The sequence below is a fragment of the Sus scrofa genome, chromosome 1, assembly GCF_054392235.1.
Source record: "Sus scrofa isolate SSC_HxYL_T2T_F1_AM1 chromosome 1, Sscrofa_HxYL_maternal_Yorkshire_Landrace_v2.0, whole genome shotgun sequence".
NCBI lineage: Eukaryota > Metazoa > Chordata > Mammalia > Artiodactyla > Suidae > Sus > Sus scrofa.
Genome location: NC_139383.1, coordinates 108,502,369 through 108,525,201, shown reverse-complemented (window position 1 = coordinate 108,525,201; position 22,833 = coordinate 108,502,369). Strand labels below are relative to the sequence as shown.

Here is a 22,833-nt window from a genome sequence, read left to right as displayed (position 1 = left end):
AAGGAGAGCATATTGGCATATTGTCTTTCTTTCCTTTCTTCATCTTTTTCTTTTTCTTTTTCTTTTTCTTTTTTCTTTTTTTTTTTTTTTTTTTTTGTCGTTTTAGGGCAACACCCACCCCATAATGGGGGTTCCAAGGCTAGGGGTCCAATAGGAGCTATAGCGGCCGACTGGCCTACACTATAGCCACAGCAACGTGGGGTCTAAGCTGCATCTGTGACCTACCTGCACCACAGCTCACGGCAGCACCAGATCCTTACCCGACTGAGCAAGGCCAGGGATTGAACCTGCGTCCTCATGGTTTCTAGTCAAATTTGTTTCCCCTGATCCACGACAGGAACTCCTTCTTTCCTTCTTTTCTTTCTTCCTTCCTTCCCCTCTCTCCAAATAGCAGGTATCCAACAATTCAATTCATTGAACTGAAAAAAATCAGAAGATCAAATTCAAACATAACAAAATACATCCAGCTAGATCCAGATAAATTCTTTAAACCATACATTTTCCCAAGAGCAAACAAGCACCTTTATTCCATGACCAATATATAATTATCCCATCGTCAACACACTAACCTGAAAGCCCCTGTCCTTCTCTGGACCAAACGCTAAGTCTGTTCTTACTCACAATCAAAAATATCTAATCCCTTTCTTTTGCAGCTCCCGCTAGCCAATTTGTCTGATCAACATTCATAATCAAAGAATTAGCTAATTGTAAGTTGTGCTAATATTTACAAAGCAGGCAGGGACCTTTGTCTGTGAGCTGTGTGTAGGGGGCAGAATCGTCTCCCTGGTGCTCCACGTGAAAAGCAGGCCTCAGGGGGTAACACAACAAGACTGTGAATGCTGGTTTAAAGAGGAAAACAGTGGGAAGTGGGCATGAAGAGTACACCCTTTGATTCCACATGGCATGTTGTCACAACAGTCTCCTGGTCCTGAGGTCAACCTGTCACTTTTGAAATGTAGCACTGCCCATAAATGACTGATCCAATGGAATTGCCTATTTACACGTGGTGGGGGGTGTGGGAGGAGCAAGCTGGCCCCTACAACAGCTTTGAAGGGGGGCTTCCCAGTGCCCAGACCAAGCCTATTTGGTGGGCTTTGGTGGAAGGGCTCGTGATGGGGAGAGGTTGTTCCTCTCAATGCCTGATGAATTTCATGCTGAAGGACCCAGCACAGCTGAGACTCTGGGATGACTGAAATGACCATCTGATGAAACCATCAGCTTGATGCTGGTCTCCCAGCAACATGACCGGCCCTTGAAATGATCAGATGTTTGTTATGTCAGCACCTCTCACATGCAGTTTTTACCCTTCTCTGGGGACTTCTTGATTAGCCAGGAACCTGCCCACCATGAAATGGTCAGCCCCACTCTCCCAGTGCTCTCAGATGACACTGGGGAGTCATTCCAAACCTGGTTTCAGGGGTTACAAGGTCATGAGGGCCTCCCGAGCAGTTCCTATTATGTTGCCAATCTGCTGACCACGTTTCCACCCTCAGCCCTGTGAGTAGAATTGCTAAGCCTGTTCCCCGACATCTGCCAAAGAAGGGCTCCTTCCCCATGCCTGGGAGCTGGACACGGGGCAGTTATAGCACCACGGCTTCTATTCATGCATTTATAACACTGACCACATTGTTCACAGTTGGGCTGGACACCACATAAAATTATTGTCCAAAAGTTGCCGTGTTATTACATTGGCAGAGAAAATCATTTCCAAATGCCTTGATGTCAAGGGGCCAAATTTCCTCATTAGGCCTGTACCTTCAAGCTCCAGAAAGAGATAGAAACTCTGTAGACAACTTACTGAGCAAATGCAGGTTTCTTTTCCCCTCCTAAATCAAAAGGAAGAACACAAACTTGGGCATGTAAGAGGGAGGCTAAGGGAATATGCTCTTATCTCCCTCCACCAGGTGAAAGGCTCCATATGGGGTCACCTGGAATGAATCAGAGGCTATTCTCATGTGCCCCAGCCTTACACAGCCAAGAGAGTCCTTCTGTGGACCAGGAGTCTTCACTACATGCTTTCAGTTTTTGATGATGAATTTCATGTGCCAAATTGGTTGGGGCACAATGCCCAGATAGTTTGTCAAACATGACTCTGGATGTTTCTGTGAAAGGGCTATTTTTAAAAAGTGAGATTCACATTTAAATGCCTGGACTTGAAAGGGCCCATCGTGGCTCAGTGGAAAGGAATCTGACCAGCATCCATGAGGACATAGGTTCAATCCCTGGCCTCGCTCAGGATCTGGCATTGCCCTGAGCTGTGGTGTAGGTCACAGACATGGCTTGGATCCTGTGTTGCTGTGGCTGTGGCGTAGGACATTGGCTACAGCTCCGATTCAATCCCTAGCCTGGGAACTCCATATACTGTGGGTGTTGCCCTAAAAAGACAATAAATAAATAAATAAATAAATAAATAAATAAATAAAAGGCTGGACTGGAGTAAAGTAAATTATGATCCATAACATGGGTGGACCTCATCCAATCTGTTGAAGGTCTTAATAGAACAAGGACTCACCTCCCCAAGCAAGAAGAAATTCTGCCAATAGATAGCCGTTGGGCTAAAGCTCTTTCCTGTGTCTCCAACCTACTGTCCTGCCCTACAGATTTTGGACTCTCCAGCTTCACAATTGCATGAGCCAATTCCTTAAAATAAATCTCTCAATAAATAGGTGATAGGTAAGTAGGTAAGTAGGTAGGTAGGTAAACAGAAAGAGAGAGAGAGAGAAATAGATGCAAATATAGACATCCTATTGGTCCTGTTTCTCTGAAGAACCCTGGCTAATTCAGTTAACCCCTGTTTTCCCGGAGGGCTCCCAGATGTGCTGTGGTGGTGTTTTTCCTGCAATGTTGTCTGAACTCCTAAACCCTCAAAGCCTCTGATTCACCGTTTCATCAAAGCCACTGCTCTGGCCTGGTACAAAGTCTCATTTACCCCCAGATCCTGGCATTCCGTGTACTTTTTCAGTTAGTCTCAGGCCTCTACTGGCTACAGAAGATTGGATCTTCTTCCTTCCTGCATCTTAGGTCAAGTCTAGGCTAGTTGTGAACAAGACAAGAGAGGACGCATATTCCACAAATCTCCCCTTGGATCTTCAAGTCCTTTGGTTCCCAGTCACTCCATGTTCCCACCACCCAAGAAGGTAGATTGTATTCCAATTCCAGACTGGAAAAATAACAGTTGATTCATCTAGGATACGGCATTAATCTCTGGAAGAATATAAGTTTTGGTTTCTTGCTATGGACATCAAACAATGCCACCCCCAGCTTCCCTAGGTCTGATTTCAAAATATATTTACCTTATGCCACACTCTCTCCTGCTCATCCAATCTCTTTACCTCTAAAATGGGCACAACCTCTTTAGCTATGTCGGCTCAGGTTAGTCTCAAGTGCTCCAGTCTTCAGCAGCCGTGGATGTAATAATGACTTGTATTTATTGGTGGAAACTGTATTAAAAACTTTGCATGTATCACCTCATTTAGTCCTCACAAGAGTCCTATTATTAGGTCCCTGAGTCACTCAGTTCATAAACAGTAGGGCTGGCCTGGTCTTGGACATGAACTTGTGGGGGCAGTGCTATTGGAGAAGAGTAGAGAGCACAACGTTGTCGGAACCACAGAAGCCCAAAGTGTTGACAAATGGACTGCCCTTCCCCTGGGGACATCATGGACCAAGGTCCCACAGCTCAAAGTCATCTGGGAGCAGAAGGCAGAGGGTGAGGTGAACAGGAGGATGAAGAGACAGGGAGAACCCTTGGCAAAACTTGGAGGCTCTCCTGGGATACCTCCCCCACTCTCATGGCTGCACCTTTTTTTCCTGTTGGTACCCCTCACCCTCCCAAGCCCTCATTCTTTCCTCAGCCTCTGTGTTCCAACCAGTTTTCAGGAAACTTACCCCAATGAGCATACACGCTTTCCCATTTTTCTTAATGAAATACTTTTATAGGGAAAGACCATCCTGTTGAACATGTGTTTGCATCCTGCCCTATGACACAGGGCTGCCTTCAGTGTTGATGATGTGAACCCAGGTGTACTCTTCCCCTAGGCTGCCTGGCCCAGTTCGCTCAGCTGTTTTGGTTATTCTTAGACTTGCGGCCATGGTGCCACTGTTGGGCAGTCCACCATCTTCTCCCCTTACCATGCAACCTGCCTGCTCAGCACCACCCACATCTGGATTGCCCTGGGCTGGAGATCCTACACCCCAACTTCCAAGAGCCATAGAAGCAGGTCCTGAGGGAGGCTGGGCTGGGGAGTGGAGGCATCCCTGTGACTGTACACACTTCATACTTGGCCTCTGGAAGCCCATTTATAACCTGGATTTAAGGCTTCATTTCCTCCACTCCAAATGGTGGTAAAAACTCCTACCTCCTGGGTGGGAATTAAGGGTGATGATATACACAAGGAGCTTACCATATGTAAATATGTATTTATATATTTATGTAATTTATGTCTAGCAGCTTAGCATTTAGTAAATGATAGCTTTAATATTCTTATTTTGACTGCCCTAGAATTGTTGGGGTTTTTTTTTTCTTTCTTTCTTTTCCTTTTTTGGCCACCCCACAGCATATGGAGGTCCTGGACCAGGGACAAGATCCAAGCCACAGTTGTGACCTTTGTTGCAGCTGCAGCAATGCCAGATCCATAACCCACTGTGCCAGGCAGGGTATCAAAGCTGCATCCCAGTGCTCCAGAGATACCACCGATCCTGTTGCACCACAGCAGGAACTCCTGTTGTCTGTCTGTGGTATTCCTCTTTTCTATAGTATTGAAGTTGTCAGATACGTTAACACAACATGAAATCAATCTTTGAATTATCCTGGCTACACTTTTAGTGCCACCATGAAAAAAACTGCCTTTTTGTGTCTAGGGTCTCTTTGGACCCCACAACTGAGGGTGCTCAGTCAGTTTGCCCTAATTTCCCAGGGGTGGAAAAGGAGCCTGACGAGCATCCCACAGCTCCCTTCCTTTTCCTGTATAGGGTGCTATACACGTTTTACGTGAATCCAGCAGACTCAAAGAAGAGCCAGACCTCAAAATCCCTTGGGCATTTGCAATATGTATTGGCTGATGATGGTGATGCTGTTGGAACCATAGGTGGCCTGTCTGACTCTTCAAATTGTAAAGAATGTAGAGAATTGGAAAAAGTTAGGTAAGAATCAAATGCTTTTAAATTCTGACTCAGGGAATTTGCCTTTTTTACCAATAAATATTAAATTGTGAAGTGAATAACCAGGCCTTTATCCATTTTGCCATTCCAGATTACCCCACGCCCATGTGACCCAAGAGCCTCACAGAGAGAAAAACCTAGATTATTGAAGCAAAGAGGAGTGCAGGGAGGGAACTATGTCCAGTCTCCTGGGATAGACCATGATGGAAAATAATATTTAAAAAAGAATGCATATATATATGTGTGTGTGTGTATATATATATATATATATATATATATATATATATAAAGTTTATATATATATATATATATATATATATAAAGTTTTCAGATTCATTTTGGAAGGAGAACAGATTTCCTTGGTCAAGAGCCAAGTTCTTCATGGGAGACTCCGAGTCGTCAATCTGATGGCATGTCATGAAGAGCTCCTGGGTTAAGTCCCCCCACCCCCACCCTAGGCCACAGGACATGATAGGTTCCCCCCACCCACCATAGCAGCAGCAGATGTATCAGCTCTGCAGCAGAGTGACCTTGGATGAGGAGATGCTGGCATTAGATGACAAGGATTAGAACACCAACAAGGAAGGAGCATGAACAAAACCAGCACAGGACTGAGACTACCTGGAAAGAAGGGTCCCATGACCCCTCATCCCATGTCCCGTCAATCCCGCTCTTCCCCCTCCCACTCATCACTGCCATCTGCTCACAGCTTGAGGGGTGCAAAGGGGGATGCAGGCATGGAGCAGCTGGCTGTTTGCAGAGGGTACTCAGACTTCCCAGGAAAATCCCCTAAAGTTACAGACATGGCAGAGAAGGGAGGGGCTGGGTGGAGGAGGAAGGAAGCTGGAAGCAGAAGAGTTGTCAGAAAGGCTTGGAGAGAAAGACCTGGGAACTTCCCATAGAGACTGAGGGGACATGGAGCTCATCTAAAAACATCTTTCTTCTCAGAACCTAGACAGTTTTACATCAGAGCCAGAAGGTCTCATGACTGGTGGTCAAAGCCTTTTAGGGGGGTTACAAACTGCCTTGGGATACGCATAAAAATGGAGCTCTCACAGTTTTGGAAACAAAACTGACTAGCACCCATGAGGAGGCAGGTTCGATCCCTGGCCTTGCTCACAGGGTTAAGGATCTGGCATTGCCGTGAGCTGTGGTATAGGTCACAGACGCAACTTGGATCCTATGTTGCTGTAGCTGTGGTGTAGGCCAGCAGCTGTAGCTCCGATTTGACCCCTAGCCTGGGAATTTCAATATGCCACAGGTGAAGCCCTTAAAAAAAAAAAAAAAAAAAAAAAAAAAAAGTGGAGCTCTCCCCTGAGGAAAACACATCTGAGCTCACTCATCTGTACATCTCACACAGGTGCACCTGTATAGGCATGTGAGTGTACATGCACACACACACACACACAGTTCACGTACAATTTCAGGAGGTTCACAAACTTCTCAAAATTCATCTTTAGGACCCTCAATGTCTACAGATTCTTAGTCAAAGAACTCTGCATCTAGTCCAGTGTTCTCAACTGAGGGTAGTTTTGCCCCCATGTCTAGTGGGTGCAGGCCAGAGGTGATGCCAAACATCCTTTAATGGACAGGCTACCCCCACTGCAAGGTGCTCTCTGGCCCAAACTGTCAATAGTGCCAATGCTGAGGACTCTGCTGCATCATCTTATCACAGACATGTCCAGTCATCTGCCTAAGAGCCCACAGGTCATTATTCCAAGGGCAGGACTGCTACCTGGATAATAAAGAATCATAGCCCGTTTATTGAGCAGTAATTATGTGCCAAACACTGGTTCAAGAATTTTACATGAATGAAAGGAGCAAGATGACAGAGGAGCAAGAGGTTGTGCATTCACCTTCTCTCACGAACACATCAAAAAAACAAATCTACATGTAAAATGACTCGCACATAACATCAATTGAATGCTGGCAGAAGTACTTAAACATTCAAAAAGGTCAGGAGGAGTTCCCGTCGTGGCGCAGTGGTTAACGAATCCGACTAGGAACCATGAGGTTGAGGGTTCGGTCCCTGCCCTTGCTCAATGGGTTAACGATCCGGCATTGCCGTGAGCTGTGGTGTAGGTCACAGACACAGCTCGGATCTGGTGTTGCTGTGGCTCTGGTGTAGGCCGGCAGCAACAGATCCAATTAGACCCCTAGCCTGGGAACCTCCATATGCTGCAGGTCAACCCTAAGAAGGAAAAAGCAAAAAATAAAATAAAATAAAAGTAAAATAGAAGGGGAAATAAAGAATATCTCCAACAAACAAAAGCTAAAAGTGTACAGCAATACAAAGCCCTTTCTGAAATAAATACTGAAAGGGCTTCTCTAAATTTAAAAAAAAAAAAAGAAGAAGAAGAATTAGGATGGATGAAACTACAATTGGAAAGCAGTCACTTAAATTAGCCAGCATACAGATCTAAACATGCAGATGTCAAAAAAAAAAAAAAAAGAAGATATAAAAATCATACAGTGTGGGAAAGGAAAGTAAGAAAATATAGATTTTTTTTTATTTTTTTAATGATGTGTTTGAGCCTATTTGACTATCAGGCTAAAGCAAGCAGATATAGGAAGGGGTTAACATACTTAAAAAACAGGGCAACCACAAATCAAAACCGAACATTACATTCACAAAAACTGAAAAGAAAAGTACTCAAGCATAAAATAAATGGAAACTATCCAACCAAAAAAAGGAAAGAAGGAAAGAGAAACATAGAATCAGCTGGAAAACAAGGTTTAAAATGGCAATAAATACATATATATCAATGATCACCTTAAATGTCAATGGACTGAATGTTCCAATCTAAAGACACAGAGTGGCAGATTGGATAAAAAAGCAAACACCTTCAATCTGTTCTCTACAAGAGACTCACCTTAGGGAAAAGGACACATATAGATTGAAAGTGAGGGGATGAGAAAAGATATTTCATGTCAAAGGACAAGACAGGAAAGCAGGAATTGCAATACTCATATCAGACAAAATAGACTTTAAAATGAAGGCCATAAAGAAAGAAAAAGAAAGACACTACTCAATGGTTAACAGATCTGTTCAAGAAGAGGATAATATAATCATCAATATATAGGCCCCTAATATAGGAGCACCCAGATACCTCCAACAAATACTAACAGACGTAAAAGGAGAAATTGATGGGAATACAATCATAGTAGGAGAATTTAACATCCCACTCACATCAATGGACAGACCCTCTAGATAGAAAATCAATAAGGTAACAGAGATCCTAAAAGGACACATTAGAAAAGTTAGACTTAATCAACATTTTCAGGACATTACATTCAAAAAAATTAGAATATACATTCCTCTCAAGTGCCCATGGAACATTTTCAAGAATTGATCACATACTGGGGCACAAAGCTAACCTCAACAAATTTGAGTATAGAAAATGTTTCAAATATCTTCCTGACCACAATGGTATGAAACTAGAAATCAACCACAAGAAAAGAAATCAAGAAAACTTACTACAGGAGTTCCCGTCGTGGCACAGTGGTTAACGAATCCGACTAGGAACCATGAGGTTGTGGGTTCGACCCCTGGCTTTGCTCAGTGGGTTAAGGATCTGGCATTGCCGTGAGCTGTGGTGTAGGTTGCAGATGCAGCTCGGATCCCGTGTTGCTGTGGCTCTGGGGTAGGCCGGCAGCTACAGCTCCAATAAGACCTCTAGCCTGGGAACCTCCATATGCCTCAGGAAGCAGCCCCAGAAAAGACAAACAAAACAAAACAAAACAAAAAAAACTTACTACATGGAGACTAAACAACATGCTACTAAAAAAAACAGTGGGTCAGGAGGAAATCAAAAAGGAAATTTAAAAATACTTCAAGACAAGACAGTGAAAACACAACCACTCAAAATCTATGGGATGCCACAAAAGCAGTGCTCAGGGGGAAATTCATAGCAATACAGGCCTTCCTCAAAAAAGAAGAAAAATCTCAAATCGACAAATTAACCCACCACCTAAATGAATTAGAAAGAGAAGAACAAACAAATCCTAAAGTCAGAAGGAAGGAAATCATAAAGATCAAAGAGGAAATCAATAAAATATAGATTAAAAGACAATAGAAAAATCAATAAAACCAAGAGCTGGTTCTTTGAAAAGGTAAACAAAATTGACAAACCTCTGGCTAGACTCACCAAGCAGAGGAGAAAAAACCCAAATAAACAAAATAAGAAATTAAAAATAAGTCACAACAGATACTAAAGAAATACAAAAAAAAAAAACCTGAGAGAATACTATGAACAATTGTATGCTAACAAATTTGACAACCTAGAAGAAATGGATAACTTTCTAGAGACTTAGAGCCTGCCAAAACTGAATAAAGAAGAAATAGATCAACTGAACAGACTGATCACTAAAGATGAAATTGAATATGTCATAAAAACAATCCCTACAAATAAAAGTCCAAGACCAGATGGCTTCACAGACAAATTCTACCAAACATACAAAGAGGAACTTACACCCACCCTCCTTAAACTTTTCCAAAAGGATGAAGAAGAAGGAACACTCCCAAAGACATTCTATGATACCACCATCACCCTAATTCCAAAACCAGACAAAGATACCACCAAAAAAGAAAACTATCCGCCAATATCTTTGAGGAATATAGATGCAAAAATTCTAAACAAAATTTTAGCCAACCAAATCCAACAACATATAAAAAAGATCATACACCATGACCAGGTGGGATTCATCCCAGGTTCACAAGGAGGGTTCAACATAAGCAAATCAATCAACGTTATATACCACATTAACAAAAGAAAAGTCAAAAACCACATGCTTATCTCAATGGATGAAGAAAAAGCATTTGACAAAGTCCAACATCCATTCATGATCAAAACTCTTACCAAAGTGGGTATAGAGGGAACACTCCTTAATATAATCAAAGCCATTTTATGACAAACCCACAGCAAATACAATACTTCCCACTAAAATCTGGAACAAGACAAGGATATCTACTCTCACCACTGTTATTCAATATAGTATTGGAAATCCTAGCCACAGCAATCAGACAAAAAAAAGAAATAAAAGGCATCCAAATAGGAAGAGAAGAGGTAAAACTATATGCAGATGACATGATACTATATATAGAAAACCCTAAGGACTCAACCCAAAAACTACTTGAACTGATCAACAAATTCAGCAAAGCAACAGAATATAATTAACATTCAGAAATCAGTCACATTTTTGTATACTAATAATGAAATATTAGAAAAGGAATACAAAAATACAATACCTTTTAAAATTGCACCCCAAAAAATCAAGTACCTGGGAATACACCTGAACAAGAAGGTAAAAGTCTTATATGCTAGGAACTATAAAACATTAATCGAGGAAATTAAAGAGGATGTAAAGAAATGGAAAGATATTCGATGCTCCTGGGTTGGAAAAATTAATATTGTAAAAACGGCCATACTACCCAAAGCAATCTACAGATTCAGTGCAATCCCTATCAAATTACCCATAACATTTTTCACAGAACTAGAACAAACAATCCAAACATTCTTATGGAACCACAAAAGACCCAGAATTGCCAAAGCAATTCTGAGGAACAAAAACCAAGCAGGAGGCATAACTCTCCCAGACCTCAGGCAATATTGCAAAGCCACAGACATCAGGATAGTGTGGTACTGGTATCAAACATACAGACCAATGGAACAGAATAGAGAATGCAGAAATAAACTCAGACACCTATGGTCAATTAAACTTTGACAAAGGAGGTAAGAACATAAAATGGGAAAAAGACAGCCTTTTCAGTAAGTATTGCTAGGGGGGACAGCTGAATGCAAATCAATGAAACTGGAAAGCACCCTCACATCATGCACAAAAATAAACTCAAAATGGCTGAAAGACTTAAATATAAGACAAGACACCATCAAACTCCTGAACGAGAACATAGGCAAAACATTCTCTGACATCAACCTTGCAAATGTTTTCTCAGGTCAGTCTCCCAAAGCAACAGAAACAAAAACAGAAATAAACCAATGGGACCTAATCGAACTGACAAGGTTTTTTTTTGTTTTTGTTTTTGTTTTTGGTGTTTTTGCCTTTTCTAGGGCCGCTCCCACAGCGTATGGAGGTTCCCAGGCTAGGCGTCTAATCAGACTGTAGCTGCTGGCCTATACCACAGCCACAGTGGCAACTCGGGGATCCAAGCCGCATCTGCAACCTACACCACAGCTCACGGCAACACTGGATCCTTAACCCACTGACTGAGCAAGGCCATGGATCGAACCTGCAACCTCCTGATTCCTAGTTGGATTCATTAACCGCTGAGCCATGACAGGAACTTCAAACTGACAAGCCTTTACACAGTAAAGGAAATCAAAAAGAAAATAAAAAGACAATTTACAGAATGGGAGAAAATAATTTCAAATGATGCAACTGACAAGGGCTTAATCTCTAAAATATACAAACAATTTATACCACTCAACATCAGAAAACCAACAACCCAATGTAAAAATGGGCAAAAGGCCTGAATAGACATTTCTCCAAGGAAGATATTCAGATGGCCAACAAACACATGAAAAAATGTTCAACATCACTGATTATCAGAGAAATGTACACTTGATCTTAGCCAAAAGGCCGAGAAGCGATGATTATCAGAGAAATGTAAATCAAAACTACCAGGAGAGGAGTTCCCATTGTGGCTCAGCGGAAACGAATCTGACTAGGAACCATGAGGTTGCAGTTTCGATCCCTGGCCTCGTTCAGTGGATTAAGGATCTGGCATTGCTGTAAGCTGAGGTATAGGTCAAAGATGTAGCTCGGATCTGGCGTGGCTGTGGCTCTGGTGTAGGCCAACAGCAACAGGTCCAATTAGCCCCCTAGCCTGGGAATCTACATAAGCTGCAGTGCAGCCCTAAAAGGACCAAAAAAAAAAAAAAAAAGCTACCAAAAAAACTACCATGCGATACCACCTCACACCAGTCAGAATGGCCATCATTAATAAATCCACAAATAACAAGTGCTGGAGGGGCTGTGGAGAAAAGGGAACCCTCCTGCACTGTTGGTGGGAATGTAAGCTGGTACAACCACTATGGGGAACAGTATGGAGGTACCTTAGGAAAATATACATAGAAGTACCATATGACCCAGCAATCCCACTCTTGGGCATATATCCAGATAAAACTTTCCTTGAAAAACACACATGTACCCGCATGTTCATTGCAGCACTATTCACAACAGCCAAGACATAGAAACAACCCAAATATCCATCAACAGATGATTGGATTAGGAAGATGTGGTATATATATACAATGGAATACTACTCAGCCATAAAAAAGAATGAAATAATGCCATCTGCAGCAACATGGATGGAACTAGAGATTCTTGTACTGAGCAAAGTAAGTCAGAAAGAGAAAGACAAATACCATATGATATCACTTATATCTGGAATCTCATATACAGCACAAATGAACCTTATTAATAGATGCAGACTATTGCCTTTGGAATGGATTAGCAATGAGATCCTGCTGTGTAGCACAGGGAACTATGTCTAGTCACTTTTGATGGAGCATTAATCTGAGAAAAAAGAATGTATACATGTATGTGTAACTGGGTCACCATGCTGTACAGTAGAAAAAAAATAATGTACTGGGGAAATAATAAATAAATAAATAAATAAAATTAAAAAGAATTTTACATGAATGAATTCACTTACTTCTCACAACCTTCTTCTGAGATGGATGTACTTATGCCCATTTCACAGATAAGGAAATTGAGTCAGAGAAGCAAGTGTCCCGCCCAAGGTCACATGGCTGATAAGGAGTGGATCTGGGGTTTGAACCTAGATAATCTGGCTCTAGGGTCTGTCTAGGCCATTAATCCTTGCCACACTCTGACTGGATCCTAACAACAGCCCATAGTCCAAGAGGTCAGCCAAAAGCAGCATTCTTCTGGGTGGGTAATACTGGTCCTTCAAAGTCCTTCTCGCTCATTCAGAGCCTGGCTTTAGTTTCTTATTATTTTAAAAGCTTGATAGTTTTTCTTAATAGAGTCTATTTCCCCTATCCCTAAGTAGATCTTATATTTTTGCCATTACTTATAGTTTCCAAAAACTGTGTATCTATTTTGTCATCCAGCATTACATCTGATCTTGAAAACAACTCTATAAAGCACACAGACACTTTGCAAGTGAGAGAACCAGTGGTCAGAGCTGGAATCAGCAGCCTCAAAGTGCTGTGCGTTCCAGCTCTGCCTGCTTCCTCCCACCACAGCTACCACATCCCTTAGGTTTTACTCAGACCTAGAGTGAGCCAGGAAGTCTTGCCCTGTGAGCAAAAGGGCTTCCACAGCCTCTGTGATGTGGGAATATTTATTCCCACACCTACTATACAAAACATTTTATTAACCTTCAACAGAAGCATAAATCTAGGTTCACAATGTCAGACTTTAATTCAAATGTGTTTATTTAACTTTTGCTAATAGCATGAAGCAATCTAAAATTCCTAAGCATCATCCTAGCTCCTGAATTGCCTCATCTGTCTCCGTCTTCGTTCTCCTTGCTACACGGCCTTGCTGAAGTCATGTTATGTTGTGAGTGGTGGTGGTGTTCTGTTTTGATTTTTTTTTTTTTTTTTAAGTGAGCTGTTGGGCTGCCTGAAAGCTGGTGTGCTGCCCTTCCCCCAACCGGAAACTGCACCCCTTTCCATTTCCTCTGTGTGTCCTCAAACTTGACATGCAATCCAACAAGTCCAATCCACAGTTCACATCTTGTCTTGGTAGAAATCTTAACAAGTGATTACCAGTATCTGGATTAAGACCCGGTCTTTTAAGCAAGGTTCCTAACAAGATCCCAGAAGAGAAAAAGAAGTTCCAATTTCCCTTTCCTCTTTCCTACAGCACATAGACTTTGCCTCTTGAGCCTGTGAAGTGAAGAGAATTGCCTCTGGTTGGACATAAAGGTGAATGAACATGGAGCTTTCTTTAATTTAATTATGAATGTCTTCGTTGGCTCATCTAACTACATTCACTTAGCATCTACTCTATGTTACTTATTTTACCCCAATGTATTCTGAAAAGGAAGTAAAGCAGACGCTGCCTTCATTTGTAAAGATCACTAGTTCAGTTCAGTTTAATTCAATAACTATGTCATTACTGTCCACTGGCTACTGTGGGTCAAGCCCAAATTCCCTGCCTATGAGACCTGTTAAATTTCTCTGCACAAGGAAGATGTTCACACATGAAGTAGTTGGAGACTCATAGTCACCTCCTGCTCACAATGAGTTAATGTGTGTTGGTCAGGACTCTTTCAGATGCAAGAGACACAAAGTCCCCTGTAGCAGGAGGAAAGAAGGGGATGTGTGGGTCAGGAGACAGGAAAATCCCTGTCTCAGGGAGGGAGACCAGGGGCTTTGATGATGGACAGGGACCTTCTCTCCTACTCTCGACTCAGCTTCCCAGCATCAGCCCCCAGGACCACCTTATTCTTTCCTACCATGGAAGGCTTCTTCTAAATGGCCATGGGAGGCCGGACAGGGCAAGACAAGACTGCCAACAGCTCTGGTCGCCCCCTGCTGAGCCACCCCCAGAAGAAGGAAAGGGCCTTTCTCCATGCTTCACTATGTCAAAACTATGCTTCCCTATGTCCAGGCAGAACAGTGATTGAGCAGACTTTGGTCTTGGATCCCCTGGACCAATCATTGTGTGAGTCAAGGGTCCAGGCAGAAAAGCGATTGGCCAGACTTTGGTCATGGATTTCACTGGCCAATCATTGTGCTAATCAAGGGGGGGCAACCACTGTGATTCACCCAGCCTGTGTCACATGTCCATCCCTGTGTCCTGGCAGTGGGATAATGCAATGGCAGCCCCAGCAGTACCAGAGGGTTGGTGTTGAGGGGGAGTGCTTCCTTGAAGGAAGAGGGGTGGGTGGTATTTGTCACCAGAAGAAGCAGAAAAGGCCATTGTGCAGACCAAAACCAACAGATGTCCACTGCAATTATATTCCAAGAATTCATTTGAAAACAGTTGTTGGAACTCAAATTATATTTCCCAATAAAAGCCATCTTCGAACAACCTCTTGTGTTTTTGTGGCATTTTATAAGTATTTTCTTATCTGTGATGTCACTTGACCCCTCAATAGCCCTGTGAAGTAACAAGGAGAGGTACCTCCCCTTCTCCCACTTCACCCTAAATCTTAAGCCAGCCCTGAAACATCCTTTCTGGGACCGGGTGTCTGTGTGAGCCCTCAGATTCCAGGAAGGATTTCCATGACAGGAGGGGTGTCACACTAAGCCAACCGCTCCTGCCTGGCCTGAATATTTCTTCTCACTTCTCCCCTGACTTTGTGCGGGGCCTCTAAGAGGCCACCTAATGTGGAGGGAGCCCCAAGGCTGTGTGCAGCCTTGTGTGAATTTTTGCATGGAACAGAGGCATAAGGGAAAATGTTACCTACTGGCACCAAACTTCCTCTCAGAAAAGAATCGGAATAGCCTGAGTCTCTGAGGTGGAATGAGGAGTGGGGGCTGGGCAGTGCTGAGAACAGCTGTGCTGTGGGTAGCTGAACTGTAGGGTGGGTGGGGAGGACAATATTCTGTCTAAATTTATCCACAGTATGATGCTGCAATAAAACTCCCCTCCTGTGAATCCCTGAATTGCCAGTTAATTTTCTAGAACAAGAGAGCATCCTTGAGGGGATGGAGTGGCTGGTGAGGGGTCCATGGGAAGGAACAGAGATAAAGGAGGGTTTGGAGAGCTTAGGAGAAGAAGGAAGTCAGAGCTAGTCATGACTTAAGGATGCTCAAGCCCTGGAATTCGAAGACATCATGAGGAGACCATCAGCCATTTCCAGGAGGTAGGGTGAGTGTTGAGTGGATTTTTTTTTTTTTTTCTGCTTTTTAGGGCTGCACCCAATGTATATGGAGTTTCCCAGACTAGAGGTTGAATGAGAGCTGTAGCTGCTGATCTACACCACAGCCTCAACAATTTGGGATCCAAGCTGCGTCTGCTATCTACACCACAGCTCATGGCAATGCTGGATTTTTAACCCACTGAGCGAGGCCAGGGATTGAACCTGAGTCTTCATGAATACTAGCTGGGTTTGTCACTACTGAGCCACGATGGGACCTCTCGATTTTTTTTTTTTTTTGAAGCATAGGTGCTTCAATATTGTATTAGTTTCAGATATACCAGATAGTGTTTTGATATTTTTATAGATTATAGAGTTATTACAACATATTGGGATTATTTCCTATTGTATACATTACATCCTTGTAACTTGTACATTTTATCAAAGGGCTGGGGGGTTCTGTTCAGCAAGCATGTGCCCCACTCCCCCACACTGTCCCAGCCCCATTCTCTGTGACCTCAGCCCCTCCTAAGCACTGACCAATCCACAGGCCCCACAGGTCTTGGCCACGGATGGGGAGGATGGAGAGGGGGATGTGTGTGGCAGGATCATGCAGAAGGGAGTCCCTCTTCTTCAGAGGCAGAAGTCCCTGGATCATGCTCGAAAAAGGAGTGGAGAGGCCAGGCAGGGTCCCCAGGGATTATCTTCCACAAAGAAATTAAAAGTGATCAGCGAAAGTGGAGAGAAAAGGATTTTCCAAATCACTCTTCTACTCAAAAACTTCCCTAGGACCCAGGGCACCAAAGCTCTTTGGAACCGGAAGAACCTCTGTTCTAGTAATTCTGCTTCTGAAATTTATTCCCAAGAAATAATCAGAGGCACACATAAATATGTATATACCAGAATGCCATCAATGCATTGTTTATATTTTGAAAATGTGACAGCAATCAGATAGCCTTTTTTTTTTTTTTTTTTTTTTTTTGGTCTTTTTGCCATCTCTAGGACCACTCCTGTGGCACGTGGAGGCTCCCAGGCTAGGGATCTAATCAGAGCTATAGCTGCTGGCCTATGCCAGAGCCACAGCAACGCAGGATCCAAGCTGTGTCTGCAACCTACACCACATCTCACAGCAACGCCAGATCCTTAACCCACTGAGCAAGGCCAGGGACCGAACCCTCAACCTCATGGTTCCTATTCAGATTTGTTAACCACTGAGCCACGACAGGAACGCCCATCAGATAACCATGAATAGGAAATTGACTAAATAAATTATAGACAGAATACAATACCATGCAGCCCCTGAAAATCATGTTTTAAAGGATTGCTTCATTGAGAAATGCTCCCAATATATTAATTACACTTTAAAAACAAATTACAAAGCCCCATATACATGTGACCACAACGAAAAATTACCAGAGGGAAATATGCTCATCAAAAAGTTAACAGTTATCGGAGTTCCTGACTAGTAACCATGAGCATGCGGGTTCGCTCCCTGGCCTCGCTCAGTGGGTTAAGGATCTGTCGTTGCCATGAACTATGGTGTAGGTCTCAGATGTGGCTCGGATTTGGCGTTGCTGTGGCTGTGGTGTAGGCCAGTAGCTGCAGCTCCGATTCAGCCCCCATCATGGGAACTTCTGTATGCCACATGTTCATCTATAAAAAGGAAAAAAAAAAAAAAAAGATCAAAATGTTAGCAATTGCTTTCTCTAGGTAACAAGCTAACTTGTGATTTTTGCGTATGTATTCTTTTCTATATTTTATGGTATTCCTATAATTAACATTTATTGCTTTGTAATAAAAGATAAAGGATTTCTTTGACTATCTCTTTTTAAAGTGTTCTCTGTAGGCTCCTCAGCCTGGCATTCAAGGTGCTTCAGAATCAGTGTCCAGGGCACATCCCTCCTTGCTGCCCATCCCGTCCCTCAGGCCACACTCCTTCCTGGCTCCAGCCCAGGCTGTGCTCCACCGTCTCCCACAGCCTCCCTCACCTTCTCAAAGTGCCACCTGGGCAATCCAAATGCCAGGTAAGCCAAAATAAGCACCTGAATGCACCTTAGGCACTCTGGGCACTTCAGGCACAAAGAAAATCTCACTTTCCCAAGAAGCCCATACCCACTGCATGTGATCCTTCCTCTCCATCAGGGTGCTGTGGAGACAGGGGCGTTAGTGCCACCACTGTGTGAAAACCACTTTTGTCCCTAGCAGATGGCTGACCAGCATTTAAAACTCAGTTCGGTTCAACTCACTGTTCAAATTTTCAGCATTTGCAAACCACTTCTGACTCTGACGGCAAATAAGAAAGATACAAACAATTCATGCATCCATTCATTCATTCCACCTTATGTTTACTCATTTTTTTGGTTTAGTTATTCATACCGTTAATACTTAAACACCAACATTTGTGCATCTGCTATGTTGCAAGTGTGTGCCCAGGTGCTAGGACCAGAAGGAGGTCCCCTGGAACACAGGGTCGACGTGGGGAGGCAGGAACCACAACTACAAAGTAATAAAAGGCAAGAACAAACACACACACATACACACAGGCCTACACGCATGTACTACTAGCACACAATTCACACATGTATGAGACACACATCTCATACACATGCACAAAGCACATGCATACGCACACACATTTCTAGAGCACAGCATGGAGTGTGGCCCACAGTGCATTAGATTAGCAGAGGGTGGGGGGCAACTATCTTACTCTCAACATTTCTGACACGAAATATATGACACCAAAATTTTCCCACACCAACAAGTTCTCCAGATAGCTGGGCTCCTGAAATCCAATTCAATTCTTTTTAAATTTTTTAAATTTCCTTTTTTTATGGGGGGAGGGGGGCACATCGGCAGCATATGGAAATTCCCAGGCTAGGGGTGGAATCAGAGCTGCAGCTGTCAGCCCACACCTCAGCCACAGCAATGCAGGATCCGAGCTGCATCTGCAATCTACACCACAGCTCACAGCAATGCCAGGTCCTTAACCCACTGAGCTAGGCTAGGAATCGAACCCATATCCCCATGGATACTAGTCAGGTTTGTTACCACTGACCCACAACAGAAACTCCTTAAATTTTTTTAAATTAAGATGTAGTTGATTTACAACGTTCTGTTAATTTCTGCTATATAGTAAAGTGACCCAGTCATTGATATATATAAATATACATATCCACACATAAATATACATATAAATATTCTTTTTCTCATATAATCTTCCATCATGTCCAATTCTATTCTGATACTAAGTGCTGGAGTCAGTACAGACCCCACAAGTGGAGGGCTCAGTCCTGACAGACACCCCTACTTCAGATGCCAGTTACAAGTCCTGGTTGCACCCATACTTCAGACTCACCCACTACGAATCAGTTCTCATGACCCCCTCCTCAGTTTCAGTACTTTGCGAGAACAGATCACAGAGCTCAGGAAAACACTTTCTTTATGTTTACGGGTAAAGGGAACAACTCAGGGGCAGCCAGATGGAAGAGGTGCCCAGGACAAGGGGTGGGGGTGGCGCACAGAGCCTGCATGCCCTCCCCAGGCACCTTACCCGCCCTCCCAGCACCTTGCCGTGCTTACCAGCCCAGAAGCCCTTCAAACCCCACTGTTAAGGGGGTTTTGTGAAAACTTCATCATACAGGCTTGACTGATACCGGTCATGGGTGATTAATTCAATCTCTAGCCTGTCTTCCTTCCCTGGAGATGGGAAGGCAGGGCTTAAAGTCTGAACCCTTTAATCCTGCTTTGGTCTTTCTGGTCACCAGCCCCCATCCTGAAGCCAGCCAGGGGCCCACCAGAAGTGCCCTCATTTGAACAAAAGACAATCCTATTGCTCAGGAAATTCCAAGGGATTTAGGAGCTGTGTGCCAGGAACCGGAGGAAAAGACCAAATATGTAATTTTCGTATCACAGGGGGCCTTTTATATTTCAACTCCAAACAAGAGAAAGGAGAAAAAGACATTTTAACATAGTAACAGTCATTAGGCCAGGAATTTGTCTCTCCACAGCGGGAAAGTCCTATATGGATGTAGGTAAAGACACAGAAATACAGAAAAGTTTCAGTGCGTCTGGAGCACAGCCTCCAAATTGGGGCAAGGAGAAACTATAAGGCTGGAGGGTGGAAAGGGGCCAGGTCAAGAAGGGTGAAAAGGAGTGTGAAGTTTAGCCTGAGAGCCACAGAGTCCATTAAAAGGTTGGCATGAACAGATTGATGACTTAGAACGATGCTGCTGCCTGCAGTAGGAAGAACAGATGAGGAAGACGGAGCAGAGCAAATGTGGAGGGGGGTGGTATCACGCTGGCTGGTGTCAGGTTGCCACAAACAGAGGTGATGGCTAGACAAGTGTAGTCCCTGAGGAAATGGAGACAAATGGAAGTTCCTAAAGTGTATTTACAGATCTTGGTTTTTTTTTTTTTTTTTTTTTTAGGACTGCACCTGTGGTCTATGGAAGTTTAGGGGTCGAATCGCAGATGTAGCCACAGCAACACAGGATCGAAGCCTCGTCTGCGACCTACACCACAGCTCACCAAGGCCAGATCCTTAACTCACTGAGTGGGGCCAGAGATCAAACTGGCATCTTCATGGATACTAGTCAGGTTCGTAACCTGTTGAGCCACAACAGGAACTCTGACAGATCTTGGTTTCTAATACCATTCTCCAGTAAAAAGAACCAGGGCTCTTTAAAGACATTAGGACTGGGGCAAGAAATACACAAGATGATCCTGCAACATCTTGTAGTGTGAGAAAAGAAGGAAGTGCTCAAAAAAATCTTTTAAAAACCCATATGCATTGATGGGGATATGTTTAAGGAGGCAGAGAAGCCGGCTGAAAGAGCTCCCAGGGGTCAAAGTTACAACAATTTGAGCAAGAAAATAAAATAGGATTACATTGCCACCCAAAGTATAAAATAATTATCCATGGGTTTGTGGTGATATAAATAAGTGATTCACTAAGTTAATAAATGAAGGAGAAAAGACAATCTCCCGTGCAGAAGAATTCCAAATAAATTATGCAAATACTCCATCCTCAGGGAGGCGGAGCATAACTCTCCACCCCCTCACAGTGTGAGCTGCACTCTCTGTCCGCTGAGTACAGAATGCCAACAGGGAAAAACCCAGTTACTTCAGAGGAGAAACCTGACAAACCCACCCCACCTGGTGATCAAGGTCAGCATCATCAGGGCTAAATCATTTCGATAGTATATGCCCTTGATATCATGTGATTAAGTGTTTTCAAAGAGGTAAGATTTCATTCTTCCAACAAATGCACCCCAGGAAAAGACTCCTCCTCCAAGCTAGCCCCACTGATCCCTGCCTCCTGGTTTCACACACTTGTGCAGCTCTGTATATCCAATAGCAGTGATGGTATGTGACGTCTGAGGCTGAGGTGTAAAAAGCATTGCGGCTTCCACCTGCTTCTTGGTTTTTACTCCGAGGGAATCCAGCTTTCATGTTCTCAAGACATCCTCTTGCAGACCCATGGAGAGGTCCACGTGGAGAGGAACCGAGACCTCCTGCCAACAGCCAGCACTGCCAGCCACGTAAGAGAGCCCCCTTGGCAGTGGATTCTCCATTCAAATCAAGCCTCAGATGACTTGGCCCCTGCCGACCTCGGACTGTAATCTTGTGCAATACCATGAGCCAGAACCCCCCCAGCTAGGCTACTCCTAGTTTCCTATCTCCCAGAAACCATAAGAGATAATGATTATTATTGTTTTAAGCCACTATGTTTTGGGGTGAGCTGTTATGCAGCCTTAGGTGACTGAAATCACCACCAAGTCTAAGCGCCCCAGGCTATAATACACTTACTGTATTCAAAGATCAGCAGGTGAAGGTAGGAGGAGCAGGGATGGAACAGCATGCAGGTAGAGGAAAAAGGTGGAGAGGAGGCTGGAGTAGCCAGGGGCTACATCAAGGACGATGGATCTACTCTATTGGCAAACTGTAGAGGGTGTGAGCAGAAGACCGTGATCTCATTTGCAGTGTAACAGAATCCCTTCACAGCAGCATTTGGGAGTAGACAGCAGGAGGGCAGTTGTGGAAACCCAGAGGACAGTTAGGAGGCTCCTGCAGTGGACAGCAGAGGTAGGCAGCTTCAGGATCTCTCTCTGAGCCACAGCCAAGATTTGCCCAGGTGGGTATGACAGCGTTAGGAATGACTCCAGGTGTTTTTGCAATTGTAAGGATGGAGTGGCCATTAACTGAAGGATAAGGTTAATTGTGGCAGAGGATTAAGAATTGAACTGCAGCAGCTTGCATCTCTGCTGAGGGGTGGGCTTGATACCCGGCCAGGTGCAGTGGGTTAAGGATCTGGCCTTGCTGCACCCAAGGTGTAGATTGCAGCTGATGCTCGGATTCAACCCCTGGCCCGGAGAACTTCCATAAGCCTTGGGAGCAGCCAAAGCAAAAAAAAATTTTAACTGAGGAAAATCAAGTTTGGTTTGAGTTGACGAATTAGGTGGGCAGGGAGACAACAACAACAGAGAAGGAGCAAGGACAAGATCTAGATTCCTGGAGGGGAAGGGGTGGGCAGATTCTTGGTAGATGTGGCCATTCCTCCTATATGTGTTCTTGATGCTTTGGAACATAGGACAGTGTTGGGGGTCCTAAGGCTGCTTATAACCACGTGCCTTCTGGCATTGGAGAGATTTTCTTTACTGTCTGGTCTCTTTATTGTGATGCCTCAGGTAGCATTTCTCATCTGGAAATGAGAGAACCAGAGAGCCAGTGCCTCCTCTAAAGTGACAACCAGAGATATCACATCTTACATTTGGTCAAGAGAAGCCAGAAATCTGGACTTTTATGTGACGTCTCCCAGTCTTTCAATGTTGTCATGTGATTCAATTGTTTAGAGAGTTATGCAAACCACAAAA

General features: G+C 43.6%; 1 long non-coding RNA gene across 11 annotated transcripts in view; it reads right to left on the bottom strand.

Moving 5' to 3' along the window:
* LOC102158467 (uncharacterized) overlaps window positions 1-22,833 on the bottom strand; it is a 273,514-nt gene that overhangs the window by 232,892 nt on the left and 17,789 nt on the right. For 6 of the 11 annotated variants that reach the window (XR_014808964.1, XR_014808945.1, XR_014808953.1 and 3 more), the window contains exon 2: window positions 261-419. This is a non-coding gene — a long non-coding RNA (uncharacterized LOC102158467). Of the gene's footprint in view, window positions 1-225; window positions 420-22,833 lie in introns of all 11 variants that reach the window. The other 5 variants (XR_014808944.1, XR_014808946.1, XR_014808955.1 and 2 more) reach the window with 1 other exon arrangement.